Below are 19,711 nucleotides of genomic sequence, written 5' to 3' on the forward strand. Positions count from 1 at the left end.
TATTGTGTTCTCCCTTTCTCTCTTTCTTTCTGTTTCCCTGTCTCTCTTTCTACCTCTGTCTGTCTCTCTCTTTCTCTCTGTCTTTCTTCCTCTCTCCTCCACTCTCTTTCTCTTCCTGTCTCCTTTCTTCCCCTGAATCTCTGACGTGCACACACAGTCACACATACTCACATCTGTATCTTGAATTTAGTCATTCTCAAAAAAGCCTAACCAGAGGTATTTCACATGGTTGCACATCTTTTTTCTTTATTCATTTTTTCCCAGAAATTGCCAGACTTCACATAAATCCTATATGATTGAGAATAATCATCATTTATTGTTGTTTTGGAAGGAGGAGACCTAGTGGTCTCTGGTTAGGGCCTTCCTCCTCTATCCCAAATGTCCTCAATCTCTCCAGCCAGCTCCTAGGGCCAAAAAGCATTCTTACTACGAGTTAGGAATCAAAATGTGCAACAACTAGTAACAGGAAAAGCATGCTTGACTGGGCTCATAGTTTTTATCATTTCCCACTCCTTTCTGAAGTGGTACTCAATCCCTGGCATCTTTATATAAAGTAGCTGCCTATATAACTAAGTAGCTATACTTTATAAGTAACTACTTTAAATAAACAGAAGAACAGAAAATTGGTTAGTTGTGCTAAAAACAAAAACAAGAAGAGCAACAAGAAACAGAACTCTGAATGGCATATTTCCTTTCTCAATGGGAAACATCTGTCTTTATGCGTTACCAAAAAGTCTAAACCCTGGGCCTGAATCATTAAACTTTTCCAGAGAAATATTTCACCTTGGGATTTTGCAAAGTAACTTTCTCATTCTAGATGTCCAGTGATGTAAGAAATAGATGATGGTGTATGCATTGTATGAGGTATCATACAGCTACTTAAATGATGGCTTATCATGGCCATGTAATATGGAGATATTTGCAAGCTATATCACATTAAGTGAAAAAAAGATGCAAAATGTTATATGTTATAAACCTCATGTTAATATGTTTAAAAAATAAAAAGGCACTCCTAATTATGTCTAATAATGTTTAAAATTTAGCACTCTCATCCCAGAATGCGTACGCAAAGAGGCCTTTTCTGTGAGGTGGGTGGTAGGTCTTTTACCTACTCTCTCCTTGTTGGGTCTCAGAATCCCATTGGTTTAGGTTTGATTCGGGTATCTGTAATTAACAGAACAGGTGGCATGTGAGCTGTGAGTGAAAGGTAGGATCTAATTTGGGATTTAATGAAGGTAATCAAAAGATGGGGTTAGTATGGTTGAACCTAATCTGAAATGACAACTTTACAGAAATTTTTTTAAACAGTTGGCTTACCTATAATTTATGTAACCTTTGAATATTACAAAGCAGAACTATAATGAGGGCCTCCACTTTTTTCTAACTTGGACATGGTAAAATGTTCAGCTTATAGAGGATTGTTTGTCTTTACTTAGGTGGGTGTGTGTTTTTTGTTTTTGTTTTTGCCTGCCAAGTTCTTTCCATACAATTCTGGATGCATATAGATTTTCCCACGATAACAATTCCATGGGTCAGGTCCATGATTGTGAGCTGCAGGATTTTCTAGGTTTCTGTTCCTAGAAATTGTTTAATTTTAAAAATGTGAATGATCGAGTTGTTATAAAGTCATGTTTAGAGGGCATTCTGCTTTCCTCCAACATGTTCCACCACATGTAGCCACCTCTCTGGTTTGCTGTGAGCTGCTCATTCTTATTTCTGTCCCCTGGAATGGTTGGAATGTTTCTTTGATTGCCTTTGGGTGTGGTGCTTTGAAGGGTTTTTGGGAAGAAGTGATTATTTTTCAAAATGGGAAGTTAACAAAGAATAAAAGTAAAAAGTAATGTCTTAGTAGCAGAACTACAAATTCCACTCCTTTTCCAAAGAAGAAGAAGAAGAAGAAGAAGAAGAAGAGGAGGAGGAGGAGGAGGAGGAGGAGGAGGAGGAGGAGGAGGAGGAGGAGAAGGAGAAGAAGAAAACAAGAAGAAGAAGAAGAAGAAGAAGAAGAAGAGGAAGAAGAAGAAGAAGAAAAGGAAGAAGAAGAAGAAGAAGAAGAAGAAGAAGAAGAAGAAGAAGAAGAAGAAGAAGAAGAAAAGGAGAAGGAAGAAGAAGAGGAGGAGGAGGAGAAAAAGAAGAAGAAGAAGAAGAAGAAGAGGAGCAGCAGCAGGAAGAGGAGGAGGAGGAGGAGGAAGAGGAGGAGGAGGTGGTGGCTAGGCGAGGTGGCTTATGCCTGTAATCCCAGCACTTTGGGAGGCCAAGGCAGGAGGAAGAGCACAGGAGTTTGACACCAGCCTGGACAACATGGTGAGAACCCCATCTCTAGAAAAATAATTTAAAAAAATAGCTGTGTGTGGTGGTGTGCACCTGTAGTCCCAGCTACTTGGGAAGAGGCTTGAACCTGGGAGGTTGAGGCTGCAGTGAGTTGTGATTGTGCTACTGCACTCCAGTCTGAGTTAGAGTGAAATCCCATCTCAAAGAAAAAAAAAAAAAGAAAGAAAAAAGAAAAACAACAGACGACAGAACAATATTTTTCACCCATGAGAGAATGTGGGATGAAAATGTGTTCCCCTCTTCATCTCATACCCATACATGCACACACATGTCACACTGTCTCCATCTGTCCCAGAGACTTGGGTTTTATACCAATCATAAAAGTAATTATTTATTTAAAGCATCTCTTGTTCTTGAAAAGGGCAGTTGACTCCTGCGTCTTGTTCTATCTCACTGACATCCACTCATAGGAAATAAAAGTATGCAGTGAGGGTGGGGAGGACCCCCTGTATCTCTAAGGCCAGAACTCATAACAGGGAGAGGGCTGTGTTGGGGCTGGGACAGGAAGGTCCCTGGAAACACTGCATACAACAAAGGCTATTTCTATGTTAACATTGAGTCATTGGTTTAAAGTGTCAGAGAACCAAACAAATAGATTAGGAGATGATTCCCACCTTCCTCTAGCAGTGCCCGAGCAGAGGCACCTGTTACAACAATTTCATGCGCTATCACCTGGGAGTGTCTATCAAAAAATAGAAGTCAATGGGGGTGACTGGGAAATACTATAGAACAAAAATAAAAACAACATTACACTGAAAATGATTTATTGTATACATTGGGTGTGGGAAGAGCATGTAGAATGCTTGGTAAGATAACAAAAGTTGAGGCCCTAAAACGCTGTTTAAAAACCATTTTGAAAACAACAACCACAGCACAGATGGATATAAAAAAATAGATGGAGTTGCCTGGGACAAGAAAAGTTTGCACGGAACTTACTATTCGGCCATGGGAGGCAAAACGCTAACTGTCCACAGTTAAGACAGAAATGATCAGAAAGTTAAATCAAAGCTGAGTAGGATAAACTTGAAAACATGTCCCCAGATTCCTGCCTTCCTTCCTTCCTTCCTTTCTTCTTTCTCTCCTTCATTCTTTTCTGTCGTACTAAAAGAAATATTTATTGAGCATCAGACATCAGAGGAATACAAAGTAAAAGATGATAAAAGGAATAGGGAGATGGAGAACTGCTACCATATACATAAATTGTAGATATTTCTAAAGATTAAAAGACAGCAAGTGAAAGAAAACAATCATCAAGGTATAATTAGATACGATTTTCTGAAGCTGAAAAGATCTAAATATGGAGATCAAAAATTCCTACCATATTTTAAGAAAAGGAAAAAAGGATTCACACCTAGAAGAAAGTAGTAAATGCCAGAAAATGGGGCAACTTGTACAGTATTTTCAGGGAAAAGTGTGCAACCCAAGAACATTGTCATCAGCAAAATGGCCACTCGTGGGTAAAGGTTAAAAAAAAAAAAAAGCAAATAAAGGACACGAAAACAAAATAAAACAAAAAAATACTTAAACTCTTATTTGAGGGAGAAAGAACTTGAATGTGGTCTACATACTACTAGGACTGACTGGCACGAATGACTCAAGAGTGAGGGAAACCATGGTATTAAAAGTGATTTTGAGAAAACAATTGATCTTAAGTCAAAAACTGTAAATACCCTTCCAATTTGAATGCAAATGTCAATATAATTCTCAAGAGATAGTTCTCAATTATGCAGTGCTAATAGAATAGAGAACAGGTTTAGAGAGAGGCATGAAAAACATAAACACAATAAATTGCTCATCTTATAAAGGGGATGAGAGTAGACATCAAATCTTGAAAACCAGAGAAAAAGCGATTCAAAGATGTAAAATGAAGCCAAAGTAAAATTTTGAAAAGATACCTTCCCAACTACTGGGAAAAAATGAGCAAAAGCAAAATGCAGACCAAAATAATAAATAAAAATAATAAATAAACAAAATATTTAAGAGAAGAAATAGCAAATTATTATGCAAAGCAGTTATGAAACAAGATGGCCAAGTCGGTAATAATGTTAGCTAACCCCTGCCTGTCAGTTACTGCATACCAAGAGATTTGCTCTAAGCACCTTATGCACACTCTATTGCTTCATGTAATCTTATTTTACAGATGAGGACATTGAGGTATAGAGATTTTAAGTACATGCAAAGAGCTTAGAGCAGATCTCTTCACATATAGCATTGATACCTGACACCTCCCATGGCACTGTAGACAAGGTCCCTGTCTAAGCCTGCCTTGGCAGAGAGGATAACACCTAAAATCTATAATATGAGTTTCTCCAGTTTTCTGCAATTTTATTCCCTGTACAACACAACTCTCATATCACTCTACTGTTATTTTGAGAGTACAGGAGAAAATGGCAGTGGGTATCTATCAGGTACACATGGAAAAGTACCGATAATATCACTACTGTAAACATCTAGATTTTACCTAGATGTTCCCTGTCTTGTTTTACTTGTATTCTGAGTACCAAAACTGACTCTCTAGCCTAGAGGCATGCTGGTTTAGCCAAGGCACATAGCCAGGAGTGAGATGAGGCCAGGGGCTGACAATTCACAGCTCTGCCTCTCTGAGGAAACCACACAGAGATGGCGCAGTGTCTGCCAACAAAAGGTTTCCACTGGGCACTTTTCAGATAATTTTTAAAGATTCTGTATAATTAATGATATTTCCCAACAGTTGAAAAGGCCAAACTTTTATTGTGTTCAACACTACATCTCTACCTCAATGCCATAAATGCCACACAAAATGAAAAGACCAAGTTGAAAAACTGGTTAAAAATATTAACGGGGAAATGAAAGCAGGGCTGGCGAAGTTAGTTCACACAAATTTTACTCCAGACCAAATAGTATTAAAGGAGACAAAGAGTGCCACTTTACAATCCACAGTGAAGATAAAATGTCATGAAAATTTATTTGCTGAATGACATAACATCAAAATATATAAAGCTAAAAATGTTAGAAATAAAGTGGGAAATTTATAGAAACACGTTTGCTTTGGGAGAAAGTAACACACCTCTCTTACCCTTGGCAGTTAAAATAGACTAAAATACATAAATACATCATACATAGATACATTTAAATAAAATAATTAATAAGAATGTGACTATTTTAAAATAAAATATGTTCTTTAAGCTTTCATGAAAGATATAAAAATTTTTGCCTTATTCTAGGCCACAAAAATAAGCCCAATAAAGTTTTATTTTTTTCTTCTTTTAAGTATACACTTTATTTTTAAATTTTTATTTATTTTATTTTATTTCAAATAGCTTTTGGGGAACAGGTAGTTTTTGGTTACATAGATAAGTTCTTTAGTGGTGATTTCTAAGATTTTGGCATACAGGTCACCCGAGCAGCGTATACTGTACCCAGCATGTAGTCTTCTATCCCTCAGCCCCTCCTACCCTTCCCCCCTTAGTACCCAAAATCCAGTACATAATTTTTATGTGTTTGCATTCTTATAGCTTAGCTTCTATTTCTAATTGAGAACGTACAACATTTGGTTTACCATTCCTGAGTCACTTCACATAGAATAATGATCTCCAGTTAAAAAAAAAAAAGAATGGTCTCCAACTCCACCTAAGTTGCTACAAATACCGTTATTTCATTCCTTTTTATGGCTGAGTATATTCCATGGTGTATATATACCACATTTTCTTTATCCGTTTGTTGATTGATGGGCATTTAGGTTGGTTTCATATTTTTGCAATTGCAAGTTAGCACAATAAAGTTTTAAATCTTTTAAAATAAAGATTATAAGATAAACCCTTCAAATTTAAGGTCAATTAAATACAAATTAAAAATCTAAGTAAAAACAAATAATAATGAAAATTAAAATTTCTAAATAATTAGAATGATAGGCTCTAAATTACCGGTTATTTAGAAATAAACCTAAGAAAATTTCATCATAAACGTATGTTATACTGACAAAGCTATACTCCTAGGCAAGCACATAACAGTAAGTCAATTCTTTATTAAACAAGAAATAATAATAACATGAAAGTATTCAATCCATTTAAGATACTAGACTGAGACTCCAAAACCAACCTGAGGAACTAGGTAAATGCAAATTATGAAGATAAGAACAGAAATAAATTGAAATAGAAAATAATTAGAAAATGGAATAGATAAATTATTCCAGGAAGTTATGTCCAAACTAACCGCCTCCTCATGTCTCAAAAGTAGATAAAGTAGATCAACTAGATCAACTTCTGGTAATCTAATGAAAAAAAAAAATAGGGAATCACCATTTACCCTTAAGAAAAATGAGAAATAAGAGAGACCAAATAATTCCAGATATACCGACAATTTATAAAGAAGATAATACAGTTACAATGGCCAACTGTAGGTTAATACATTGACAAAATCATTGATAAAGTTAATTATTTAAGGGAGAAATAGAAATAATTGAAATGGATTCAAAACAACGCAAAGCAAAACAACTGATTAATTGAACAGACCAGTAACCACGAAGAAAATTAAAATGTACTGTCTCATATGGCAGGCAATTTCATTGAGAGTTTCTCTTAAACTATTGAAAATCAGATACTTTCTATAATTAATACATTCCTCCAGGTACGTGAAATACGAGTAAGTTAGTAATGCCACAGACTATTTATGTCTGATATGCCTTTGAAGATGCAAAAAGACAAACTAGGAAAACAGCATGAAGTTAAGAGAAGAGTGTAGGACCTTATGCTGCCAGGTTTATGGAATGGATTGAGAAGCACATTCTCAAAACCAGACAGGCCATATAGCTTAGCAAACCTAGAGGAAAAACAGTCTCTGCATTTAACAAGCACCCTCCTTCTTTCTCTTTTCCACATAGGGCTTCATATGCTTATGCATATATACGTGTGCATGAGTATATACATTTTCATATTTTCTCTCCATTTTTCTCTCGTGTGCACATGCGTGTGCGTGCACATGCACACACACACACACACACACAACTTTGAGACTGACCTTCACCGTCTAACCTTAACTTGAAGTCCCTGTAGTTTCAGCTGATGAGAATAATAGGTAACCATCCACAAACACTGTGAGAAATTCATGAGAAACCCAACAGTTCCAGAGCCCTACTCATTGCTTGGGTTTCACTTAACTTCCTTATTACTACTTACTTCCAAAGGCATGCAAATAATAACCCAGAGAGATGCAGAAATAAAAGTAATGGCAAAAGGTGTTTTATTCTGGATTATTTTCTTGCATGAAAAGAAATGGCAGAGAATCCATTCATTGGAGCAGGAGAAGCTTAAACCCAAGCCCATCGGGTGAAAAACTGTGACCAGTATTGCAGGGAAACTGGGTGATGACTAGGGACACTATTTATCCTGGTACTTAGAAAGCACAGGGCTTAGTTTTATTCCTTGTAATTTTGAATGAGTTAAATACATAAATCAATAGCACCAAAATGAGAATCTGTACTTAATAGAAAAACAAAACAAAACAAACCATTGCTCTGGAGATTTAAAGAAAAAATTAAAGTTCTGGAAATTATATTTTCCAAATATAAGACTTCCCACTTGCATATCATAAACAGCCAGTTTGAAACAAAATTATGATTGGTACAGGAGAGGCAAGAAACTAAGGTGAATGCAGAGATACAAAGAGAGCCTGTTGGGATAAGAACAGAAGATAACAGTTTTCAAAAAGTCATGGTGAAATTTCAGATTTGCATTAGAGGTAACAAAGAATAGAACCAATATCACAGAAACTGGAATTGATATGGGGGGAATATAATAAAGACATATTGTAATCTTCTATACTTTCTTACTAGAGGATCTGGAACATATTTTATTTTGTTTTGGCAATTTGGGATTCTCCTTTTAATTTCCAATTTTTCACTCTTCTCCAATGTATAGGAAAGCAATATGTTTCTTTGGAAATTTGGAACATATTTATTTTATTTTATTTCTGATAATTTAGGATCCTTGTTTTAATTTCCCATTTTTTACCCTGCTCCAATATATAGGAAAGGAATATATTTCTTTAGAAACTTCTGAGTATATGTAGACTTTTGCTTCTTTGCATAAGTGCTCCAGCCTGCTGCAGTTTTTGAGTCATTCTTAAAAATTCTCTTATTCAACATCCTCTCACCTACTCTCCTAACCCCCATAATTTCTTTCTGAGCTAGGTCTGCCCCTCTTTTTTCCCTTCAAGCTTTACCCACTAAATGTACATCTTCTAGTCAGCTATGCACTAGAAAAGCAACCAACTAATTTTATTTGATGTATGTGAAAAATAATTGCCAACAGACACTGAATCTTTAAAATGATGCTGCATAAGGTCATGAAGAATTTTTCTTTGAGAGTCAGTTAAGAGACATTATGATCCTCATTTTAACTCCTCCCCTGATTTTTCTTGGTTTCTCCATCATGATGCCCTCTCCTTCTGCATAGTAGATTGATTTAGTTATTTAGGTGTTCCTGTGTGTAAAATCATCTTAATGAGTATTGACTGAGGCACGTGTTTGCTTGAGAGCTTTGCAGGTGTTCTGTAGAATACCAATATGGTAAGGCCATTGGTTTTCTTTTGGGATGATTCACAAAGATGGGGGTGACTGTTGTTGTGCAGCCCTGGTAACTAATGTCTCAGTTTGTAGGAATAGTTGGAAGGACTAGATATTAAAGTAGCGATGTGGGAGGAGTTTTCCCTTATCCTCCTCACAGGGCATGGGACAGGGGTGTGGCTGGATTATTGGGTGCCCCGCTGCTCAAACCCCTAGGGGGAGCATGCAGATGGGCAGGTCATGGGGAATGTGGGATGCAACCCCACAGCAGTGTCTACGGTTAAGTGTTTACAGCTCCCAAAGCCTCACCGGGCGTGTGTTACAGTGTGCTCTTTCAGTTTTGCCGTCTGTAAGCGGTTTGTGTAAATCAGTTAAATTAGACCCTCTGCCTTATCGCAAGGACAGAGGGCTTTCTGTACCCAGGGTGCTTGCCCTGGTGTACTGGAAAAACCGGATCACATGTGGGCATGGAGAATGAGTGCAAGGTTTCATTGAATGGTGGAAGTAGCTCTCAGCAGATGGATGGGGAGCCAGAAGGGGGATGGAATGGGAAGGTGGCCTTCCCCTGGAGTCAGGCCGCTCAGCAGCCGGACTCTCCTCTGACCATCTGCAGCCGAATTTACTCGGCATTCATGTTGTTCCACCATCGATGGCCTGCTGGCATCTGTCTGTGTGTTCTTCTGCTGGTGTGTCCCTCTTGATGCCCAGCCACTTGTATGTGTCCACTTAAGGTCTTGGGCTTTATGGGCACAGGGTGGGGGGTATGGTGGGTCCAAAGGCAGCTTTTTGGGTGCAAAAACAGAAATGCTCATCCTCATGTAGGTCCGCGGACACAGGCCTGAGGTTGGAGCCCTCGCCAAGGACCCCACCCTTCTCTACCCAGCACTTCCCTGCCCCCCTCCAATATCAGTAGGATATTTTAAAAAACATTCCTCGAAGCTGAAATGACCCCTCCAACCCAAGTCCTAATTGTTCTTGAATCCGGGGAAAACCTGGGCTTACCACCTTCCAAGCTTCCTTTCCTTCAGCCAAAAGCAGTTTTAGGGATGCTGGTGGCACATCGCTCTTCAGTTGTTACCATGCCTTGAAATGTAGTTTATATAGAATAGCCACAGTGGGAGGAGGAGTAGGAGGACTTCTGCAGAGGACATGTCGGTTACTGCAGTGGAACAGCCTCCTGAAACCAGGCTGCTTGATTCTGTTTATGTGGGGGACTTCCCAACTGTGTTTCAATCGGCTTGCTCTCTAAAACTGCACAGTGTGGGCTGAGGATCTGCTTGTGGGATGATCACTTGCTCTCTGACAACCCAAGAATTGGCACATCCCTTTATGGACAGTTTTTTTTTTTTTTTGTAGCTCAAATTCAGATGCATGAGAGTTATACGTTTTAAATAAAATAGCCTGATCTATTGAATAGCAGGAGAGACTGAAGTTGCTCCTGGACTCATGCATTTTATTGCTTTGATTTAGTGGCTTATTGGGTAGTAGGGTATCATTGGGGTCATATCACTGACTTTCTTTGCACAATGAAGAAAGAGGAGAAGGAGGAGGAGGAGGAGGAAAGAGAGGAGAAAAAGAAAGACGAGGAGAAGGAGGGGAGACAGTGCAAGGGGAGGAGGAAAGGGAAGGGGTGGAGAAGTGGGAGGAGGAATAGGAGAGGGATAAGGAGGAGGAGAGGGAGCAGGAGGAGGAGGAGAGGGAGGGAGATGGGGGAAAAAAAGTACTAAAATACATGCATTACTTCTTTCTTGAGAGAAATTTGGATATAGGATCCACCGTGATTCAGTATCTGCCCTAAGTAAAAGAGAAAAAGCTTTTGTTTTCATGCCTCAGCCAAAGACTGAAGAGAAAATAAAACAAAACAGACAGACACATAAACATAACTAGTTAGTATGTCTCTCTGGGGACTGAGAGATGGAAAGTCAACTTAACTCTGAGCCATAAATCCTGGCCCAAGGGATATCGTGTATGGAGTTCGGATTTTAAATTAGTGGGGAGTTTGGAGAGCTTTGCATTCAACTCCCAACTCCGTGAGAAAGACACATTGAAGAAACCCTTTGACAGATAACTCATTCTTTGCATGAATTTGTCTCAATCTGACAGAGCAGGGAGTCAAAATTCACTGCCTCACTCAGGTCTACTTTGTTTTTCTCCACTCTCTCACCTGCCACGTGAACAACGTGGGTTATGTTCTAGCTTCTCTTTCCCCTAGTTTGTAGTTCTCTTTCCCACTGCAGAGAGAAGGCTGGGACAATGACTTTAGATAATGCATCGGTCCTGAGTGCACTTTGGGAGTGGAAAGGCTTTTGAAGTGAAATTGCTTGCAAGGTGCTCCAAGACTAAGGCCAAGCAAACCCGCTCGATAACATCAAGTTGAGAAAGACATGGGAAAACCAGTCTGGCCCTAGTGGGAAGTGGATGGCACACTCAAATTGCACACCTGGAGGAATGTTTATAAAACAGCGAGTAGGGTGTAGGGCACTCACAAGGGGCAGTGCCGCACCCAGAGACTAGGAACAGTGGAGGAGGCATTATTATGTCTAGGCCAATAAGGGCAGAGGGAAGCAGTCACAAGCACCTGGAAGGAGAGAATGGTGCTGGAAGGAGAGGGATGCCATGGCAGGAGTCCTGTCAGGTTTTAGCCAGCTCACAGAAACCTGCAGGGAACAAGTTGAGGGCTAAGTACCCTGATCTCATTCTTCTTCCTCTCTAGGGTCTCCGGCTGGGGCTCTGCATTGGCCACATGCAAAGAGATATGATGAGCCTAGGGAGTCCTTTCATGCAGTCCATGCAGGTCAAGCTTCCAGAATAGAGGCAGGAGAGAGGAGAGCGAGGGGTGGACTTGGGCAGGGGCGTGAAGTGATGAACAGCTCTAAGGAAGAGGACTGTGAAAGTCTGGAGAAGCCCTGACTTTGACCCAACTGCTATCTCTCTTGCATCATCGTGCCTACAAGTTACAGGGATGGTATGCGGAAAGAGCGGGGCACAGAGAATTCCCTTTCCTATTTTACCCATTAGCCAAAGAGGGAAAACAAGGGTTGGCCCCAGTACCATGCAGCCTGCCCTGGGACAAGACACCAATCCCCAGGAGGAAGTACTCTCCGGGTACACACCAATCCACTGACTAACAGATGTGGCAGACTCAGTAAAGCACTTTTTACAGGACCACAGATAGCATGTTCCCCTAACTGGGGTAAAAGAGTAACAGCAACTCATGAAACCCCATCTGGTTATGGCGCACATACCAGACAACATGGTTATCTCTTCCATCATTTGGTTTTAGTGGAGACTATTTTCAAATGGAAGCAATCTGTCTTTCCCATGTCTGGGAACAGTAGCTATTAACGATGGGGAAACCGTCTCCAACAGTAGGTCAATCAATTACTGCATTTTAAAGCAGCTTCTTGAAAAACAACAATTTCCCTGCATTTCTGGGTGTGCCTTCTCCATGCCTTATCTACTTAAAATCAGTGTTATTCTTGGCAGATATGGAGACTTTATTATTCCTGAGAGCTTTACAGGAGGTCATATTCTGTTTTTTTTTTATGTATGCAGGGATAGAATTAGATTTTAATTATCACTGGCACCTTTTCACTATTAGATATAGACTTGAAAAGACAGAAAATGGGAAGAATTTATACTGAGAGTTGATAAAAACTCAGAAAGATGACTTAGCCAAACACATCTTCAAGTCAGAATGCTATCTGATCAGAAAAAAAAAAGAGATAGGATCCAAATGCAAAATTGGCTATTTCTGTTTACTTATTAATATTCTTCATACTTTCCTGATGTAATGGGCTGGGACTTCCATAAGCTTTTCCCTGAATGAGAAAAATCAAAGAGGCTGTTTTCAGCTGTTCCTTAACCTTCACATTGGCATCAGCTGCATTATCTTTTACTCGGTTGGACTCTGCTAGTCGGGCTCTCCTATTCGGTTTCCCAAGAAGCTACAGAAAAAGCTTGACTGACTTTTGTCCAAAGGGCAGTGAGCAATAATTTTTCACTGTCATATATTACCTGGTTGTGGGAGCTAGCTAAATCTGGGTTCAGAGACAAAACAGAAGTTGGGCATTTTACACTGACCTTGCCAGCCCATCTTGAAAGTGTCTAATTTTAAGCAATTCTTACAGGTATTGACCAGGGCTCCTCAACCTTGGCAGTTTTCACATTTGGGGCTGAATAACTCTTTGTTGTGAGGAGCTGTCTGGTGCATTGTAGAATGTTTAACAGCATCCCTGGCCTCTACCCACTAGATGCCAGTAGTACCCCTCTCTCTTCAGTTGTGATGTTTAAAAATGTCTCCAGGTTTTGCTAAATGTCCCTTGGGGGGCAAAATCATCATTAATTAGGAACCAGTAGTATAAACACAACTGCTTATGATTATGAAATTAGATAGATGGATAGATGATAAATAGGTATGTTAAGTAGGTAGATAAGTTGTAGATAAATATGCATGGGCACCTGTGCATAGCTCAACAATATGAGGGTTGTGGTTTTGGAAAGACCATGTGATGTACCTTCAAGCACATCTGGATTTCAGACTGGGCTCTGCCCAAAACGAGCTCTGGGATACTTCCTTATCTACAGAGCCTAGCAATGTTGACCTCATAAGGTTTTAGTAAAGACCAGATGAGCAGATGCTTGCAAAGGGCTCTCCACTGAGCTTGGTGCAGAGCAGGTGCTCTAGGAAAGCCATTTTCTTCCCACATGCAGAAGCTGTTAGTGCCAAATAGACTGATAGTGGCACTAGAAACAAAAGTCATTCCATTCAGCTGGGCGCAGTGGCTCATGCCTGTAATCTCAGCACTTTGGAAGGCTGAGGTGGGTGAATCATTTGAGGTCAGGAGTTTGAGACCAACCTGGCCAACATGGTGAAACCCCATCTTTATCAAAAATATAAAAAATTAGCCAGGTATGGTGGTGGGTACCCTCCCAGCTACTCAGGAGGCTGAGGCAGGAGAATCGCTTGAACCTGGGACACAGAGGTTGCAGTGAGCTGAGATCATGCCACAGCACTCCAGCCTGGGTGACAGAGTGAGAATCCATCTCAAAAAAAAAAAAAATGTTATTCCATACATTGATGGATGTTTCTACCCTCTTTGCTCTATGTCAGCTGAAAGAGATGTCTGTCTTTGTTTCATACCATGTACTTGTTCATCATTTCACATAAAATTGGTTTTATTTAAAAATTAAGGGGCCAGGCCTGGTGGTTCACGCCTGTAATCCCAGCACTTTGGGAGGCTGAGGCGTGCAGATCACCTGAGGTCAGGAGTTCGAGACCAGCCTGGACAACATGGTGAAACCCCATCTCTACTAAAAATACAAAAATTAGCCAGGCATGGTGGCAGGTGCCTGTAATCCCAGCTACTCGGGAAGCTGAGGCAGGAGAATAGCTTGAACCCAAGAGGTGGAAGTTGCAGTGAGCTGAGATCACGCCATTGCACTCCAGCATGGGGGACAAGGGCAAAACTCTGTCTCGAAAAGAAAAGAAAAGAAAAAAAAAGAAAAGAAAAGAAAAGAAAAGATTAAGTATGTAAGAAACATGTAAACACAGTCTCATTGTAAAACTTCAAACACTGCAGATAAATCTTGGATCTGCCTTGCCTGACATGGTTTGGCCTTGTGTCCCTACCCAAATCTCATCTCGAATTCTAATTCCCATAAATCCCCATGTGTCAAGGAAGGGGCCTGGTGGGAGGTGAATGAATCATGGGGGCAGTTTCCTCCATGCTGTTCTCATGATAGTGAGTGAGATCTGATAATTTTATAAGTGGCAGTTCCCCCTGCTTGCTCTGTCTTCCCTGCCGCTTGTAGCTTGTGAAGAAGGTACTTGCTTCTTCTTCACCTTCTGTCATGATTGTAAGTTTCCTGAGGCTTCCCCAGCCATGCAGAACTGTGAGTCAACTAAACCTCTTTCCGTTATAAATTACTCAGTCTCAAGTACTACTTTATAGGAGTGTGAAAATGGACAAATACATTGACCTTCTATGCCAAGTCTGCCCCTATCCCCAGAGGCACCTGCTGAAATTAGTTTGAGGAATTTTCTCTCAGATCTTTCATCTTGTTTTTATGTAATTATCATTTTGTGTGGATAAACATACATGTTTTGGCTTTATACATGATGATGTGTTACGTTTTTATGGCATATACTGTTAGTGCATACTAAACCTAGATCATTGTTTTTTTGTTTTTGTTTTTGTTTTTGAGATGAAGTTTCACTTTTGTTGCCCAGGCAGGAGTGTGATGGCTCGATCTCGGCTCACTGCAACCTCCGCCTCCCAGATTCAAGCAATTCTCCTGTCTCAGCCTCCTGAGTATCTGGGATTACAGGTGCCCACCACCATACCCGGCTAGTTTTTGTATTTTTAGTAGAGACGGGGTTTCATCATGTTGGTTAGGCTGGTCTCGAGCTCCTGACCTTAGGTAATCCACCTGTCTTGGCCTCCCAAAGTGCTGGGATTACAGGTGTGAGCCACTGCACCCTGCCAGATCAATTTTTTTTTTTTTTGAGATGAAGTCTCATTCTGTTGCCCAGGCTAGAGTGCAGTGGTGCGATCTCGGCTCACTGCAAGCTCGGCCTCCTGGGCTCCTGCCATTCTCCTGCCTCAGCCTCCTGAGTAGCTGGGACTACAGGCGCCCGCCACTATGCCCAGCTAATTTTTTGTATTTTTAGTAGAGACGGGGTCAGATCAATATTTTTAATGGCTACTTGGCATTCCACAGTATGAGGACTTTGGTTATTTCAAAGTTGGGGTTATTGCAAACAATACTGCAGTGAACAGCCTTACATCTCACCGTGCATTTATCTGCAATAGATAGTAAGAAATGAAATTGCTGGAACAGAGGGTATGCACATTTTAAATTTTAGTAGAAAATACCAGGTTGCTCTCCAATGTGGCCAGAACATTTTACATTACTACAAAATTCAGTAACATCAAATTTAAAATTTCTTGCAATCTGATGAAAAGCAAAAAAAAATAGATACCTTGCTTTAATTTGCATTCTACTGACACTGTCAAGATGAGTATATTTTCTTATATTTATTGACCTTCTTTCATTTTCTTTTGAGATTTGCTAGTTCCTTTCTTATACCTGTTACTGTATTAGGCGTTTGTCTTCCCCTTATTGATTTCTATGATTTTTAAATATGTTCTGCATATTAATTCTGTGCCAGTTTTACACATTGCATAAGAAGAGACTCGAAGATGCCACATAGTAAGCATTTCAAAGGGCATCAGGTTAAAAAGCTGCTGTCTGAGATAATTAGTGAGCTTTTCCAAGATGTACTTCCTGTCTCCTTGTCTCTGCTTTCCCCATTAGAAAGCTGGGCATCTACTCCCAATTACACTTTTGACATTAGCTGCAGTTGTCTCCCTGTAAACTCCTGGGTCTCCAGCATTTCAGACAGGCCTCCTCCTCCTCCCTGCTTCTAGGCTCAGAGGCCATGGCCTATGCCTGCTCAAGGGAAGTACAACAGTGCCCTATTTCCTCATATTCCTATTGCCCCATAAAAGCCCCTCATTCCTCACAGCAGCATCCCCAAGTGCTCAATACAAAACACTGTTTCCATGGAATATTAATAAATTTTGTGTGCAAACCAGACTCATGACGTCAGTTAGCCAGACACTTGGTTGAACCAAATCTTTTCTCATTACAGCTTATATCTTTTTATTTCAGAGATTTTGTTTTGCCACCCTGCATGGTGACCTTCCAAGAGAGGATTGAGTTAGCAGCATTTTTCCAAACACATTTGATGAGACAAGACTTTTTCCCTGGAGCATCTCTTTAGACCACCACACCATGGAAGATGGTGCATGCAACAGGGATGCAGTTTGTCAGCTGTCTCATGCTCTCCCTGGAATGGGTTTTTTGGGGGGACCACTCTGTGTCTTATTTCCCTTATGCTCTGGGCATATCCCCCGCATATATGGCATTAGGGCATTGCGAGTGGTAGAAGCTCCATGATAACGGCTAAATGGCGAATACTAACAGAATAAATGTGGGAAAGTGGTGCAGCCTCCTAGGAGAGTGCTGTTTGTAAGATTTCAGGCCTGGGTCTGATGGGTTTGGGTGTCACTCTGGACAACCAACCTATTCATCCTCCATAGGTAGTGGACTGCCCACTCTACAGTGGAAATAATAATACCTGATTTTCAGGAACTTTGAGGAAAACTGAATGAGATAATGGATGTGCTAGCATAGATAAGATGCCTACAAGTGTTAAAACAATATTAATTTATGATTTGAGTCTTGGTACAGTGTAAAGTATCTGAGAAAACCAAAACTTCCTGTGTTTTCTGATGCTCAAATTCATTCATTTGTTAGGGAGATAGGTAAGACTTGAGATGGGAATATTTTTGGAGGAAGAAATACAGTGGCTCTCTTCCATTTAGTCGGCATGGCGGCTTACACCTGAAGTCCCAGCTACTCTAGAGGCTGAGGTCGGAGAATCACATGAGCCCAGGAGTTTAAGGCTGTAGTGAACAATGATTACACATGTAACTAGCCACTGTGCTTTAGCCCCAGTGACAGAGCAAAACCCTGTTTCTCTAAAAAAAACCAAAAACCAAAACAAAACAACAAACAAACAAAACTAATAAATAAATGCACATATATAGTGGCAGCTTTCTTCCTTCATAATTGCTTTCTCCGGGCTTCTTGTCAGTTCTCAGTCCTGTGGGAGGACCTGTGGGTGGCACCCTGGCCTTGCTTCTTCTCCCGGGCAGGAGCAGTTTCTTCATGCACAATTGATTGCACTTTGCAGTTTTTCCAACACTTGCAGAACTGGTCCCATCCCACCCCCTCCAGATGCCTGCTGGAGCTGGTGGGCATTTCCTCCTCAGAAGTCTGAGTCCCAGCTCCATGGGGCCATTCCCTGAGAGTGTCATAATTCCAATCTCTTCTCTTTGTTTTCCCAACCCTAGGAGCGGTAGCTGTTTCTTGCAGTTGACTAAACTATGATACCGCAGGGTTCTCTTTTTACCCTTTTCCAACTATCTAGTTATCAATTTTATTCCTAGTGAACAATTCTTTATATCAAATTCTCCCTGTTCAAATAACTGGGTTGGTTTCTGTCTTCTGAGTGAACCCTGACTGATTAAGGAATGAAAGGAGAATGGATGTAAGAGAGGAAGGAGTGAATAAGAAGGGAGGACTGACATAGTTGATCTTCTAAATCCATGTCTGATGTTCATTTCTGAAACTCTCAGCTGTCAGCCAGTTAAGGGCTCAGCTGACTTGCACCAGGTCTTTTGATAGAAATCTGAACATTCAGTGTGTGAGGCCTCCCCCCAAGCACAATAACCCATTTACCATAGATTAGTTTATTAATCATTATGTGTCTCTTTTGTTTTCTCATGGGATTGGCTGCTCAAATGTGTTTTTCTTTAAGGTGATGGAAAGTTATCAGTAATTCATTACAGTGTTCTGGTGATGTTGATTGCTGTTATAATGATTACTACATTGTTGTATTAGGTTATAGGTATTAACATTGTCTCTTTATGGGAAACCGTTAATGAGCTACACACACTTCCGGAAGACACAAAGCCCATGAGTTTGGTATTTGGGGCCTGCTTGTTTCACGAGCTTAGATGGAGACAAAGGACTTTCCTAGTCTAGGGCTCAAGAGTGTGTGCTCTGAAATCAGACAGCTACAATCCTGACCATTTGGCTGTTGTCCCACTTGATCCTCATCCAAATGCCTGCCATTGGGTTTATGAAGGTCCTCATCCCAAACTGGAAGCATCATGAATGCAGGAATGTTTGGCCATTGCATTCACTAGAGTATCCCCAACACCTACAACCTAGCAGATAGGTAGCCATGTTTTCTCTCATTGGAAGGGAATTAATTCTGCTGGAAATGAAGGCCCTGATAACATCTGCAACCTGCCAAAGCTTGCATAGCCTGGAAATGGTGGAGCAGGAGCCCAGCTCCAGCTTACCTGGTTCTGCAACCTGATTTGTACACACTTATCCATGTGACTGGCCCAGCTCTTCCATCAGGGGCAGGCTGGGTGTCACTCAATGCCCTGAATGCACATGGACCTGGGTGCTGAGGGACCACCCTTCTCTTCCTTTGCTCTTCTGTTCTCCTTCCTCCTCCTCTCTCTCTCAGACTTTTCCATCGCCTCATTAAATTGCAATTGCGTGATTCATCAACACTATTGGAGAAAGCTGTTAGATAAAATAAAGGGGGAGAAATTAGTATTTGCAAAGACAAGTAGTATTGAGCTTTCTACCTCATCAAAGGGCTAAATGCATACGTGTTAGCTGTATCACTCTGACTGCCAGAAATCCCCTGAGTGTGGGTTTGGTTTTTCTTTTTCTTTAATGTTTCCCTCTTTCTCTCCTCAGTCTCATATACGATCCGTGATCTTTACATTTTGCCCACAGTCGTGAAAGCTAATGGCATCATTTTCATGCATGGACATGGGCCTACCAGCTGACAGTGGTTAGCAATTCTTATTACAAATATATCTTCTAATTCCCGAGCTGGAATTGTAAAGCTTTTTTATAGTGACACTGAACCAAAATATCGAGATTGCTGAAGCCTTTAAAGAAAGCAGCGGCAAAAGGTTGCGGAATGCCTTTTAAGTAATGCCGCAGCGAGGCTCTCTGGAATACAGATGGGATGCCTGCCTGAGTCTTCCTGTTACCTCGGATCACCCGGGAACGTAGACTCCAAACTCCCAATGGCTTTAGCAGAAATTGAGCAGAGATAAAGAGGGGGGGCGGTAAAAGAGAGGGCGAGAGAGGTCTCTTTTAAGAAGTAACTTCTGCATGGTTTTGATGGCTGCCACTATCTGAACACAGAGAAGCCCCTTTGCTTTGGAAATGGTAAAC

The sequence above is a fragment of the Symphalangus syndactylus genome, chromosome 11 (assembly GCF_028878055.3).
Source record: "Symphalangus syndactylus isolate Jambi chromosome 11, NHGRI_mSymSyn1-v2.1_pri, whole genome shotgun sequence".
In the NCBI taxonomy this organism is placed as follows: Eukaryota; Metazoa; Chordata; class Mammalia; order Primates; family Hylobatidae; genus Symphalangus; species Symphalangus syndactylus.